The following is a 14,270-nucleotide window of genomic DNA, read 5'->3' as shown; positions in this document are numbered from 1 at the left end:
ATTTGTTAGTACACAAGTGAAGATTTTTAAAATATGATTTAAAACTAATTAGTTTCTCTTTAAATTATGGAGAAGAGTGAGAAATAAAGTTCTTGATTTTTATTCAAAGGGTTACATTTTTACAATTTGATAGCCTAGATTTTTCACCACATCTGCTTAGAGTACATATTTCTAACCTATTGTTGCCATGCCACCTCCTCAACACTGCTACAGAGAAGATATTGGAACTTTTGAACATTAAAATCCCCACTTACACCTTTTCTTATTCCAGGATGCTTCTCTGTTTCTCAGATAACTAATCATAGTTTGAAAAACATTTTAAATACACTGGAACTGCCTATCTGGTTCTTATATTTGTGAATAAAGCTTGCAGCAGGAAGGTGGCTTATTGTGGTTTGAGTTATTAGAGCTTCCTGGAATGATATAGCCAGAGACTTGATTTAGAAAATTAAGATTACCAAGAAAGAAGTGAGTCAAACACAAGGGCAATATAAGCAACCATAAGTCACAAAAGGCTTTCTTTTGCAACCACTCATGCAAGCACAAACTGAAGTAGGAGATTGAATTCTAGGGAATCTTTGAGTTACTTCTTTAGTTTATTCTATATCGCTTCACCACTCATCTGTTTTAGTGATTGAAATTAATTGGGTTTACCTTTGTTCCAACTTTTCATCTCAATCAGGCTTTTTGTCCTGCTCCTTTTCTGAGATGCCCATACTGTAGGAATCCCTCTGAAGCAATTTAAAGACTCTTACATACTTCCTATTTAGACCCACCACCCCAGATTCTCAGTTTCCACCTACCTTCCTGGGTACTTAGGTTGAGAAGCATTTATTTTGAGATTTACAAGCACCCTGAATGCAGGTACAAAAAATATGACCCAAACCAGTTTATTGACAAATGCCATGTGGATAAACTCCCACCTCAGAATGAAGCTCTATACATTCCTCATGATCATCACACCTAGGCCATTCTGTTTAGTCAGCTTTATTGTCCTGAAGGGTAACAAGACTAAGGGTGTCTACACTTAAACAGTCCAGTGACACAGCTGTGCTGCTGTAGTGCTTCCCAGTAGACACCACGTACGCTGACAGGAAGGATTCTCCCATTGGCGTAACAACACTGCATTAATGGAAAACTAGTGTCCAGGTGAAGTAGAGGTTGTCTGGCAAGTGTAAAGCAGTTTTAAAGTGAGCGTAAAAATAATCTGTGCCCACTTGGAGGTCACTTGGAAAGCAGTCTGAGTGTAAATAGGAATCGGGCCTAAGAGGTGTTATCATGTCAAATCCTATATCACTGTTCTGTGAGATGACTATTTCTGTTCATATCAAATCACTGATGTAGAAGATTTTTGATTCATTCTATCTCATGGATATCGGTGCAGAAAAGTGACATCTGCTTGCAGTTTCATCATTATAGGGAAGGAGAGAGGACACATAATTTAAGGGTTATTGCAGTGTTGGCTCGCATTTCTAGAACTTGATATCAATGTCTCTTTACAATGTTTTTAGTACTTGGTACAACTTGGCAGTAATGAGTCTGACAGCCTGTTCACTTTCAGTTAGAGTGAGCCACCTCTATGTTGTAGAGCAAGCATAATCTGCTATTGGTCCCTAGGAGTTGAATTGGATTAATTTATAGGTCTTTTTTTAATCTAAAAGTTTGCTGATGCTTGGAAATACTGTATATAAACAAAAGATTCTCAGACTCCAGGCCTGTAGAATTTGACCTTGATTAGTTGTTTGCAAGCAGAACATTGTGATTCTAACCCCATTACCATTAAAGAACATATATTTCAACAACTTTCAAGACAACCTCTTTTACACCTGTAATAAACACATTGGGCTTAAGAGAAGGGAATGTTTTGCAGGAATAAAAACTGCCAAATTTGGACAACTCTTGAAGTGCTATTCTACCCTGAACAGACACACAATAACAATGCTATTGTGAGGCTCTTTGTTCATTGTCTGTCAATTATTTCCATATAATCTATTAATTTCATAAATAAAAAGCAGAGGGTTTTTTGAGTGTGAGTCTTGCAAACTCAGTTTGGGATATGAAAGTTAATCTGCTCACATTTCAGCACCACTGCTAAAGGTTCTGCAAACCAACTTGCTCACTCTCTGGCAGCTTGCCTGTGCAGTGGTAAAAGGAACAAAAAGTAATGAAACTTATTGTTCTCACTTTAATGAGCAGGAATGACTAAATGCACCCAAGAAGCAGATCTGGTGAGTAAAAAGGTGCCACTCTTATGCCGTCACTTATCACTTTAAAGTGCAGTTCTGTGGTGCTAATGTTTGAATTCCGTCCCCTAAGGGTTAAAATTCAGATTTTTCCAATAGTCGCCTTCAGCTCTATGCCCCAGTCATACGTGCATACAACTAGGGCAGTACAGCCAATACTTTTGCTTGTGTTTATTGGCTCTTTCCTGCTATAGATGAGGCAGAGTTATAGTTATGCTTTCAGAGCTATTTATACCCTTCTTTGTATGTGTGTAATACTTATCTGGCAAGGGGGACCACCCGTCTGCCTCTCATTGGACAAGGAAGCACAGATGCACTAGGAAGAGAGTGACCCACATGGTGAGTGACCCGTGACCCTCATGTACATGAAGAGGTTCATGTCTTAGAGAGTGCATGTATTAAGGGACTAGGTGAATCAACTGGAGATGAATGAGTCACAGAGAGGCATAATGCATTGGTGTCCCAGATCTCTCTCAAAAGTGGAATGTGTAGGAAAGGGGACAAGTCACCAGCAGTACCCTCCTCCCCCTTCAGTCTTGCTTTTATATTAGGGAGGAGGAAGGAAGACCCAAGTAACTGCCCTTGGAATATGCCCTGATCTGGAATCTGGTAGTGCATTTGACCTCCTGTGTATTTTTAAATGTATAATTTAGTGGGCTGTGGTCAAGACTAGTTGTCTGGAACTCCAGAGTTCTAATTCCATCTCTCTTACATGGACTTTTTTTGAGACCTGGGGCAAATTATTTCACCTGTATACACAAGTTTCCCCAAAACTGCGATAGGGGATATAATACTTATATCACATATGTGACCAGATGAGTTGTGAAGATTCATTCATTAAATTTTCTTAGTGACCTCCAATACTCTCTCTCTTAATCTGGACTAAGATGCAGTGCAACAAAAATCCTCTGGCCATATTTCATCATCACTTTCATTTCAGGCTATGATGAGATCCAGATCAGCCAGTTGCTGCGATGTAAAGTTTGTTATCTATTCTAATTAAAGCTCTCATGATTCTGAACTATGCAGGAGGTTGCAGGCACCAATAACAAAATAAGCATCCCTCAAATTTATTTCTGAATGTCTTCCTGCCTGCTACCACCTCATTGTTACAAAACTGACTGCCGGTGTGCAAAAAGTGAGGCAGGCATGCTCTCTATCCCAATGACTTTGCTTGTGGCTCTGCAAATTTTGGATGATATTAAAATATATTACCCCAGGCACCCTAGCCTTATGAAAGTTAGAATAAATAATATAAGGATGAAGTTCAAGTGAATGTCAAGCTTCTTAATGAAGAGGTAACATGAAAGTATTTGGAGTTTTGTTTTGATTGCCAATGAACCTATTCTCCAGAGCACTCACTCATAGGTTTTAGTGGACCTTACGAAAGAGAACTATTGAGTCTCTGTTAACTTAATAATGACTAAGACTAGATCAAAGAACTGGCCTAGCCTCTCTGTGGACTCCAGTGGAGAATCCCCATGGTCCTTTTGATTCCTGCGTGAGGGAGATGGGGAAGATTGTGCCCCCAGGAATCACTCTAGCAGTTTGCACCCAGAAGAACTCTAATGTAGGAAATATGTGAGCCAGTTTTGTGCCCCATAGATTTGGTCAATTCGGTCATATTCAGTCTTAAGCTGAGACTTCAAGACCTACCTTTTAAATCACAGCCTGTTTTTGACCTTCATCCTCCTTACAGTTAGAGAGGGATCACTTACCCCAATGAGTTCTGCACGTGCCTAATGCTCTCGGCCTTTTATCTTTCATAAGCACCAAATTCCTTTTTAAAGCCAAGAGGGACAAATACTGATTCCATATACACTGGTGTAAAATAAGGGCCTCTCCAGCAGTGTAAGTCAGATTCCCCAATTCCCAGGCATATTCTTTAGCCAAAAGACTATCTTCATTAAAGGCATACTTTTGTGTTTGTGGTGGCACCAAGAGTTATTCATTGATAGATAAAGTAGATTTTTATTGTTGGTGTTAAGAATTGAGTTTTACTAATATTGAAGATGACCGTGTGCACTGAGAAATAGGAGCTCTTAACTTATAGTATCAAGGGGATTGGAGTTCAGAAACCAGTAAGTCTGTCCAGGTTGGAATGGAACTGTTAAGGGCCTTGTGATTAATTTAAAGGTCATTAGGCTGATTAATATTGTGAAAAAATGGGAAACAATTGGTGTAAATAAATGGAGACTTAAGCTGCGAGAAACAAGTGCTATTGAAATACTAAAGGGGTTGATGCTGGTGTTAAGGATGGGCTAACAGTTTTGGATTTAAATAAGAGCCATCTGAAGTTAAAGCCCAAACCAAAGTTTTTCTGATCTTCAAAAAAGTTTGGCTAATATTTTTTCTTTTCATGGACTTCCAAGCTATAGACAGAAATGGAAAGGTTGAAATAACAGGTTCTTGCAATATTTCTAGCTTAACTGGAAGAGACGAGTATTGCCCAAAATATTTCAGAGTAGCCTATTTTAATGAGATTTCTTATCCAGTTTTGCAGACTCATGAGATTCAGGCAAACATCCAATCTTTTGGATGTTTATCTGAACGTAGAACTAAATTCACCAGGGGCATAGGGAGAATTTGACCCCTAATCCAAGCTCTGAAATTAGAAGAGGAGGATATAAAACTATGGGTATAGTATAGGTAACATTAAAGATCATCATTTGACCTCATCTGTATCACATTAGGGTCCTGTGGTGGTTTCAGAGCTTAGGTATTGTTTAAAAAATGTATTTCCAATGCTAGCTGTATTGATGGCAGGCAAATACTACACAGTCTTTAACGTTTCCTATTTTGTCAGCTTAGTTATCTTCTCTTAATTTTCTTTTATTGATTTTGACACTTTCATCATGTGTCACTGCTTCTTTCTCAACATTTTACAGTGATGACTGTCGTGGCACTCAGCGTATGCAGTGCTCATTGTTTCAGACATGTATTTTTGTCTGGGATTTGCTTTGTTAGAGTAAATATTTTTTCAGTTTTTTGCAGACTGAGAATCATACGAGGAATGAAGGAAGGGATTTTTCAAAAGTGCCTAAGTGATTTCAGAGCTTACCTCAATGTGGGGTGCTGCAGAAAATCCAACCCAAAAGCTGTAGTGTGTAAAGAAAGCTAATGACGCTGGAGATTTCTCCAGTGAAGAGGAAAAAACTTGATAGCATCTTTAAACCCTAAAGACCAAGTTCTGGCTCTACTTACAGAGTGTGTGTGTGTGTATAGTAAAAAGAAAAGGAGTACTTGTGGCACATAGAGACTAACCAATTTATTTGAGCATAAGCTGTTGTGAGCTACAGCTCACTTCATCAGAGGCATGTAGTGGAAAATACAGTGGGGAGATTTTATATACACAGAGAACATGAAACAATGGGTGTTACCATACACACTGTAACGAGAGTGATCAGGTAAGGTGAGCTTTTACCAGCAGGAGAGAAGGGAAAAAAACAAAACAAAAAAAACCCCAAAACCTTTTGTAGTGATAATCAAGGTGGGCCATTTCCAGCAGTTGACAAGAACGTGAGAGTATTTCTTTTCTTTTTGTGGATACAGACTAACACAGCTGCTACTCTGAAACCTGTGTGTATAGTGAGTCTCTGAATTTTTCTTTCTGTACAAGGCAAATGCAGGCAGAACTGTGTGGATGGGAGAGCAGTGGGGGCTGCTACAGCTGGTGCTGAAAGGTGTTACCAAGTTCCTGTTTGCAGGTGTTCTTAGCTTCTAAGCCACCTTACAGCACCTCTAAGGAGTGCTGCTCAGCATGCCAAGCCTTGATATAGCACTGCAGAGTAAAATCTGCCTGTTCCTACAGAATTGCAACTGTGGCTGTGGGGAAGAGTTTACCTGCCTCTCTTAGCACTCCTAACACACTTTTACTCAACATGAGTCAGAATTTAGCCTTAAGTATGGCAACTTACGATTTTTTAGGATATGCAAATCAGAGGGGAAACAATAGTGTAAAAGTCTCCAGGGTAGCTCAAGAGAAATTAATAAGGAAGCAATGAATTTCAGAGAACAAGCTGTGCTCTATTTAAAGTGCTGTATAACCTGTTTATGTTAATAAAAGCAAGTACATTTAATTTGTCTTGTGGAATAAGTTTCAACTATTTGAGCACAAAAGGACATGCTGTACCCTAGTTCAAATTACTCACAGTTTTCATAAGTGTGTCCAGCATACAACTCTCACTTAATATACCCCAGACACTCGTTTTAACAAATATCCAAAACCTAACCACAAAGGAAGACAAGGTGTACAAGATGAGGTAGGGTGCTCTGTTAAAATGTGTTCAGCTAATAAATTAATAAATATGTAGAGTGAGTTCTCAAAATTTAATGGTTTTTTTAAAGCACCCTGGAGAGGATGGGGTGTACTGGGTTTGAGGAGGAATTCTGATAACATAAAGGAGAACTCTTCAGCTTCCATTCCAACATCCTGGATTTTGATGGTTCTTATTCTCTTGTTGGATTCTGAAATCCAAAGCCAATTAGCTGATGATGGATGGAAAGAAAAAGAATCCAAGGACCCATAATCTGCTCCACTGAGAATAACAAACTGCAGATGTAAGAAATTTAAAAGAGCATATTTAAAAAAGAAGAGAAACCACCTTTCATTAGTTGGGAATTCTAGAACCCTCCCTGCCTCAAAGGGATCACCAGTATATGGGCGTGGCTACACTTGCAGATGTAGAGCGCTGTGAGTTAAACCCGCCTTCGTACAGCACAGTAGGGAAAGTGCTGCAGTCTGCGCACACTGACAGCTGCAAGCGCACTGATGTGGCCACATTTGCGGCACTTGAAGCGGCATTGGGAGCAGTGCATTGTGGGCAGCTATTCCACAGAGCACCTCTTCCCATTCTGGTGCTGTGGCTTGTGGGAAGGGCCGGAGAGTGCAAGGCATTCTAGGACCTGTCCCAATGCCCCGTGATGCATCGGTTTGCATCCCACGATTCCCTTTGCTTCCGTCCACATTTGGCGCCATCTTTTACGGTTTTTGTACTGCGCGCTCTGTCTTCCCTTTCGGTTTGCGGGAATGGAGCCCGAACTGCTGAGGAGGATGCTCACAAGTCTCGCCAGTGCGTCATGTGTGGCAGTCAAGTTATTCCTTAAGATCCAAAGTGACAGTGAGGACTCCGACGATGATATCGATTCGAGTAACGCAAATGACACAAGTTTGCTTGTGGCATTCACTGACATGGTCACCACCGTGGAACGGTGCTTTTGGGCTCAGGAAACAAGCACTGAGTGGTGGGATCACATCATCATGCAAGTCTGGGATGTCGAGCAGTGGCTGCAGAACTTTCGGATGAGAAAAGCCACTTTCATGGGACTGTGTGGGGAGCTCTCCCGCACCCTGCAGCCCCAGGACACAAGATTGAGAGCTGCCCTGACAGTGGCGAGGCGGGCGGCTATTGCAATCTGCAAGCTGGCAACTCCAGACAGCTACCGATCGGTCGCTAACCAGTTTGGAGTGGGGAAGCCGACCGTTGGAATCGTGTTGATGTAAGTTTGCAGGGCCATTAATTGCCTCCTGCTCAGAAGAACCATGACTCGAGGTAACGTGCATGACATTGTGGCTGGCTTTGCACAAATGGGTTTCCCTAACTCTGGAGGGGCGATAGATGGGACTCATATTCCAATTGTGGCACCAGCCCATCTAGCCTCCAAGTATGTTATTCGGAAGGGCTATTTCTCTATGGTTCTCCATGCGCTTGTGGATCTCCATGGGTGTTTCATTGACATTAATGCAGGCTGGCCCGGAAAGGTGCAGAACACTGGCCTGTTCAGGAAGCTGCAAGCCAGGACTTTTTTCCCAGACCAGAAGATCACCGTAGGGGAAGTCGAAATGCCCATTGTGATCCTTGGAAACCCCGCTTACTCTTTGATGCCGTCACTCATGAAACCCTACACAGGGAGCCTTGACACCAGCAAGGAGCGGTTCAACAAGAGGCTGAGCCAGTGCAGAATGACTGTGGAGTGTGTTTTTGGTGTTTAAAGGGTCGCTGGCGCTCTCTGTATGGGAAGCTAGACCTGGCCAATAACAGCATCCCTGTGGTTATATCCGCGTGTTGTACCCTCCATAACATTTGGGAAGGGTAAATGATTCATTCAGGCATGGAACTCGGAGGTTCAACACCTGGAGGCTGAATTTGAACAGCCAGAGAGCAGGGCTATTAGAGGGGCCCAGTGTGGAGCTGCAAGGATTAGGGATGCCTTGAAGGAGCAATTTCAGGCTGAAAGCCACCAGTAATATCTAGTGTGGTGCCCTGCACGGGAGTGAAGTGGAGTAGGAATCTGTGTTTGCTACTTATGATACACTGATTTGCAGTGCCTGTTGCTTTCCTGGACTAAGGTTTCTTTTATGTTCTGCAATAATAAAGAATGCTTTCAAAGCCAAAAAATCAATTTATTGAAAAGAAACACAACACAACTGCTTGAGAAACACAAAGGGCAAGGGGTTGGGGTGGGAACGGTACAATCACAGATTTGCATGTGTCCTGTCTGGAGTGCTGTGCAATGCGTGCTGCACTTCAGGGTGGCTATACTGCATAGTGATGGGGGTTGAGTGCAGTGGGTAAGGGTCGTAGTTTTCAGGGCTGGGTGGTGAAACTACAGGTGTTGGAGGCAGCTGGTGGTGGTAAGAACCTGGAGGTTGGGGAAAGTGGGTTGGAGGTGACATGGAAGCACAAGGGAAAGAGTTTGGGGACAAGGGCTGCAGGGGGTTGGGGGCGCGCACGGTAGTGCTCCGACTGCATGGCTATGAGCACCTGGATAGAGTCCGCTTGACACTCCATTATGCGTGCTTTGCTACCAGAGCACTGCGCTTTTGTGCCAGCGCTCCTCATTCTGCTGGCAGATCCTCCTTTCACTGTCCCGCCACTCCTGCACTTTTTGATTTTCATTAGTTGAATGCTGCATGACTTCATGCAGCATGTCCTCTTTGCTTTTACGTGGCCTCTTCCTTATTCTTTGCAGCTTCTCGGCCATTGATAACACGGACGGATGAGATCTCAAGGTTGCATCTGTAAAGGCAAAATGCAACACTTAACAGAGGTAGCATTGTTCACACCAGACAGAGCCATGATTCCCCCATACTTAAGGAGGGCAAGCACAGTCTACACAATAGCATAATTTGCCTGTCCCAAAGCGAGCGCACATAACCCCCAGGAACCCCAAAATGGTGAGTAAGCACAGGGTCAAGCATGACTGATTGTTTCACGGTTGTACTGTCCTCTGGGTTTCTGTGCCTTGGGGAGAGCCAACAGCTGCAGGGGAGCCCTATACTGAATACTGTCCCCACATTTTCCACAGGAGTTCATCCTGCAAGATATCTCACTGCTGAGGGTGACCAGGGAAGGAAGGGAGGGTCTTCTACTACAATGCGGCTTCCACCCTGGCCCATATGCAGCTTGCCTGTGTGTAGCAATGTTCCCCCCATCCCTCACGGCACAGTGGCACGGACATGTTAGCCTGACTGGGACAAGGACCACAGTGGCTCTCCCACAAAACCTGCGCAAGCGCATTGCCCAAGTTCTGGGTGAGACCTTTGAAGAGATCACTGAGGCCAGTTACCGCGATGTAAGAGAGCACATCAACGCCCTGTTCCGCATCTAAGCATGCATGCAGCCCTAAGCCACCTCACCCCAAGAGCCCACACCTAATAACTTCCTTCCCAAAATAAAAGCCACTTACTGGGAACCTCCTCTGGTGTTTGTCCTTCCTCAAGTACCGGCCGCTGCAACCGGCTACCTTCCTCCTGGCTTGAGAACAGCTCCTGGGTGCATGCATCTAGGGATTCCAGGGTGTCTTCCTCCGCTGGAGCACCCTCGCTCCCGCTTTGCTCCTCCTCATTCTCCTGCCTTGTTGCACTGACCTCTGAGGTGTCCATGGTGGTCCCTGGAGTGGAGGTTGGGTCGCCCCCAAGTATCGTGTCCAGCTCTTCGTAGAAATGGCAGGTCGTGGGGGCAGCACCGGAGTGGCAGTTTGCCTCTCAGGCTTTGTGGTCAGCATTCCGCAGCTCCTTCACTTTAATCCTGCACTGCAGTGCGTCCTGGTCATGGCCCCTTTCCAGCATGGCCCTTGATAATGCCCGAAGATATAATTTCTGTGGCTGGAGCGCAGCTGGGACTGGACAGCTTCCTCCTCCCAAACATTGAGGTCCAGCACCTCGCCATTGCTCCATACTGGGGATTGCCTGGCGGGTGGAGGCATGTTACCTGGAAAGATTTGCTGAGAGCACTCCACGCCTAGCTGAGCAAACAGGAAGGGGATTTTCAAAATTCCCAGAGTATTTAAAGGGCCGGTCTGACGGTTGGTCACCTAAGGGCAGGGCAGCAGAGTTCAAAGTGATGACCAGAGTGGTTAGAACAGGGATTGTGGGATACTTCTGAAGGTCGATCACAGCGCACTAACAGACCAGGGCGTCCACACTGGCGCCGCAGCACTCCAGCGGTGGTGCAGCAAATGTTATTACACTCGCCGAGGTGGAGTAACAGCAGTGCTGTAGCCACGGAGACAGATCACTCTACCTGTCTTGCCAGTGTGGATGGGGAGTGAGCTAGGGTATCTGGGGCTCATTTATTGCGCTGTAACTCGCAAGTGTAGCCAAGCCCTTTGTTTCTAATACAATGGCATTTGTTCTTGTTCTTAAAGATACATTGTTGTTTGCCTTTAAGACTTTTCAACACAAAAGAGCAAATGCACGCTTTCTTTTGTGAAGTGAATCCTGAAGACTTGTGCAGCCTTAGCAGAGTTTATTCTCCATGATGTAAATCTTCAGTGAAGGAAAAACATCCATCTGTGCTGAGTATTGTCATCCAAATTGTGTAGAAAATCCCTCAACCTCAATGGTTGACTTTTGTTCTTGTTTGTAAATTCAGCTCTGATTCGTCTTCCATTAAAGATAACCTTATATCACATTCTGTTAGGATAAACATTATTCTAGAAGAGTTAGGTTTCAAAACACATTTCATTTGTAAAGGCTGGTGTTGCAGTGTAGCGAAACAAACCAAGTGGGAAACTTGGCTCTGCTTGATATAAACAACTCCAAAAAAGAAAGAAGCACTAAATTTGGGAAAGAACTTGGGGAACTTGTTTCTTAAGTGTTCTGATAACAAAGTGGTTTGAGCTGTATTTATACCACAGTATCATTTCATAGGTAGGGTACCCTTTCTTGTACTTCAATCATTTATATTTTCAGATAACACGGTCTTGTTGTGAACAAACTAAAAAAAAGTTAGCATGAATAGTACATCAGGGGCTTACTCCTACTCCCACTGAAGCTGGTGTCAAGACTCCCATTCATTTGAGTGGTTCAGGGTCAAGTTCTAATTTAGTTTGAGATTCTGAATGACATTTGAATATTCTCTCCTCTTTTATTATTATGCAGAGCTTATTCTAGCATAATGACAACATACAAGTGGTGCAGAAGTTGAAATAAACATAATGGAAATATGGTATTTTCTCCTTGGTTAATGTTGCAATTGGTTATATCATGCCTCATATACATATCACAGACATAGAAGAAATATATGACATAATCTTTATACGATAAATTGGATTAATCCTAGATCTTTGGCTACCTCACATGCACCTGGCCTACTAATTCGTCTCTGCTTTGTATACACCAAACCTTTGAGCTGCTTCAGTCACTGTTGAAAAGATCTCACAAACACAGCCTGTTGGAGGGAGATTTACTATTTTCTCCTACTACTTTCATAAGTGCTGGAACTAGGGGTGCTGGGGGTGCTGCTGCACACCCTAGCTTGAAGTGGTTTCCTTCATATACTGGGTTTACAGTTTGGTTCAATGGCTCTCAGCACCCCCGCTGTACAAATTGTTTCAGCACCCCTACTTACTTTCTTCCCTCCCCCTGAAAAAATTACCAGTCCAAGATGCAGACTGGTGGATTTAAGGTCCAGTATCTTTGACCCTCTGTGACAGAGCAACTTGACATTGAAAGTTTGGAGTCTCAGAGAAGAAAAAAACAAGTTTTTAACAAGCAGGGCTTATTCCCCTATTTGTTTATTAGGCCTCCAGTCTAGGTGGGTCAGGGCTCCCCTTTCATGCCAGTGTAACCAGGCTAAGACGGTCCAGTTTCAGGAAAAAGACTATGAAGCAGGCCCTGGGAGGCCTGTCAGTGAAAAACAGGTATTTTTCATTTACAGAGTGGGAAAAATGATGCCTGCCTGTCAATCTTCTTTTTGCAAGGCATGCTGGGAAGGGGAAGACTCTGGGGCCCTATAAAATGCAGACACTTGACAGTCAGCACCTTCTGCTTTCTTGGAGGAGGTCTCTTGTGTGAAAGACCTTCTTAGTTGTATATAGATGATTCTGAAAACTGTCTTACTGACCACTTTGGGTAACTCTTTTATGTAATCTTTTGTCTGGGAGCTATTGGGGATCTCCTGCAAGGTTGCTGAGTGCCCTTAACTCCATTTGCGGTCGATGGAGCCCATGAGATTGGACCCCTTGAGACTGCCAGACCAAAGAACCCCCGGCTCAATTTCCTAGTGAAAAGACTGTCTAACTGACAGATCTGAAAATTTAACTCAACCTGGGATCTGGGAGTCAAGCTGGATCTTTCCTGCTCATATGGCCATCCTCAATAATAATGATTTCACAGGCCACCTCTGCAGCTTCGCTCTGTGCAGAGGAATTGTGCACCTGTGATGCAATTGTTTTCAGTGGAGTTATGGAGCTGTAACTGTCTTCTGTGTGATTGCGGAGGTATAAAATGAGAGCACAATCAAGCTCTTCAGTTGGAATTTGCTCTACAGTTCTATTGATGCCCAAGTAGGAATGGAATCCAGCTCACTCTTTTAGGTGAGCTGGTTCTGCAAGGTAAACAGGAGTAAAAATTTTATTTAAAGTCAGCAGATACAGCTCTCAGTACATGCAGGGGGAAGATATGGTGAGTCAGAAAGTGCCATTTTTCCATACTCGCTTTATAGAGTAGACTCACCAAAGCCTGCTTAATGGCAACTTCTGTTTCTCACAGCTTTTCCTTCCACTAGCGGGAAGTTTTATGTGACTTGCAACTAGCTGAAAATAAAATTGCCAAAGCAGCGGTGTTTGGGGTGTTTATGTCTGTACATGCTCTGAGAGAGAGAGAACTACCTTAGGTTCTATGCAAGAATCAAAAAATTACCTGGATCTAGGCATATAGGACAGAATTACTTCCAGTTATTCTGGAAAGCCTTTCAGATAGGCTTCTGAGTCTAGAGAGCTGCTGGCCCACAAACACGTGAAGGATTAGAAAGGAAATCAAAGTGGGCTCACTGGATAATGGCTTCTAAATTCAAGTCAGCTCTCAATACCAAGCTTCATGTTATAATAACAAAACATCTTTGTGGATGGGATTTTTAGAAGTGCTATGCCCTAGTTTAATTCCACTTTCATTGCCATGGAACTACCACTGACTTCAATGAGAGCAGACCAGACCATAGTGTTGAGCACTTTTGCAAGTTCCACCCACCTTGCAGCTGCAGTTTGCCCTGAGCCTCCTAGCAGAGAAGCCGTTCTGTCCTACAGCAGCGTCAGCCATAGGGAGCTCTGAGACCCATTTGCAGAAGGAAATAAAGTACTCACAAGTGCTAAAATATTAAATCTCACACTTTTAAATGTCAAAATGTTCCTAACCCTGTCTCTGGAAAATACAGAGACTTTTTTCACACAATTTATATTTTTTACAAATCTTGGATTATGTTAAAAATCAAAATTAAGTGAAGAAATTCTGGGGAATGCGTTCATTTTTAAAAACCTTGTTCCTGACTACAGTGAGACTAAAATAAAGAATGATGGATGAAGTTTTGTATGGTTATACATTTCCGGTAACAACATATATGTCAAAACCTTTAGAGTGCATCCAATCTGCTATGGACTTGTGGCTTGTTCTATAAAATGCAGAGCTGGTGGGAAAAATTCCTATTAAAGTATTTTTATGTCAGAATTCGCCAATTTGTCAAAATTGAAACCTTTTTGAGGAGATGGTTTGATTTTGAAAAAATACTGCACTTAGAGTATGTCTGT

At 43.0% G+C, this 14,270-nt stretch overlaps 1 protein-coding gene across 1 annotated transcript in view; it reads left to right on the top strand.

Annotated features, from left to right (window-relative positions):
* NIBAN1 (niban apoptosis regulator 1) overlaps nt 1–14,270 on the top strand; it is a 127,337-nt gene that overhangs the window by 49,603 nt on the left and 63,464 nt on the right. The gene's annotated exons all lie outside the window — the stretch shown is intronic.

This window comes from Lepidochelys olivacea (genome assembly GCF_965140295.1).
Source record: "Lepidochelys olivacea isolate rLepOli2 genome assembly, chromosome: 8".
Taxonomy (NCBI): Eukaryota; Metazoa; Chordata; order Testudines; family Cheloniidae; genus Lepidochelys; species Lepidochelys olivacea.
This window is presented reverse-complemented; position numbering and strand designations above follow the sequence as displayed.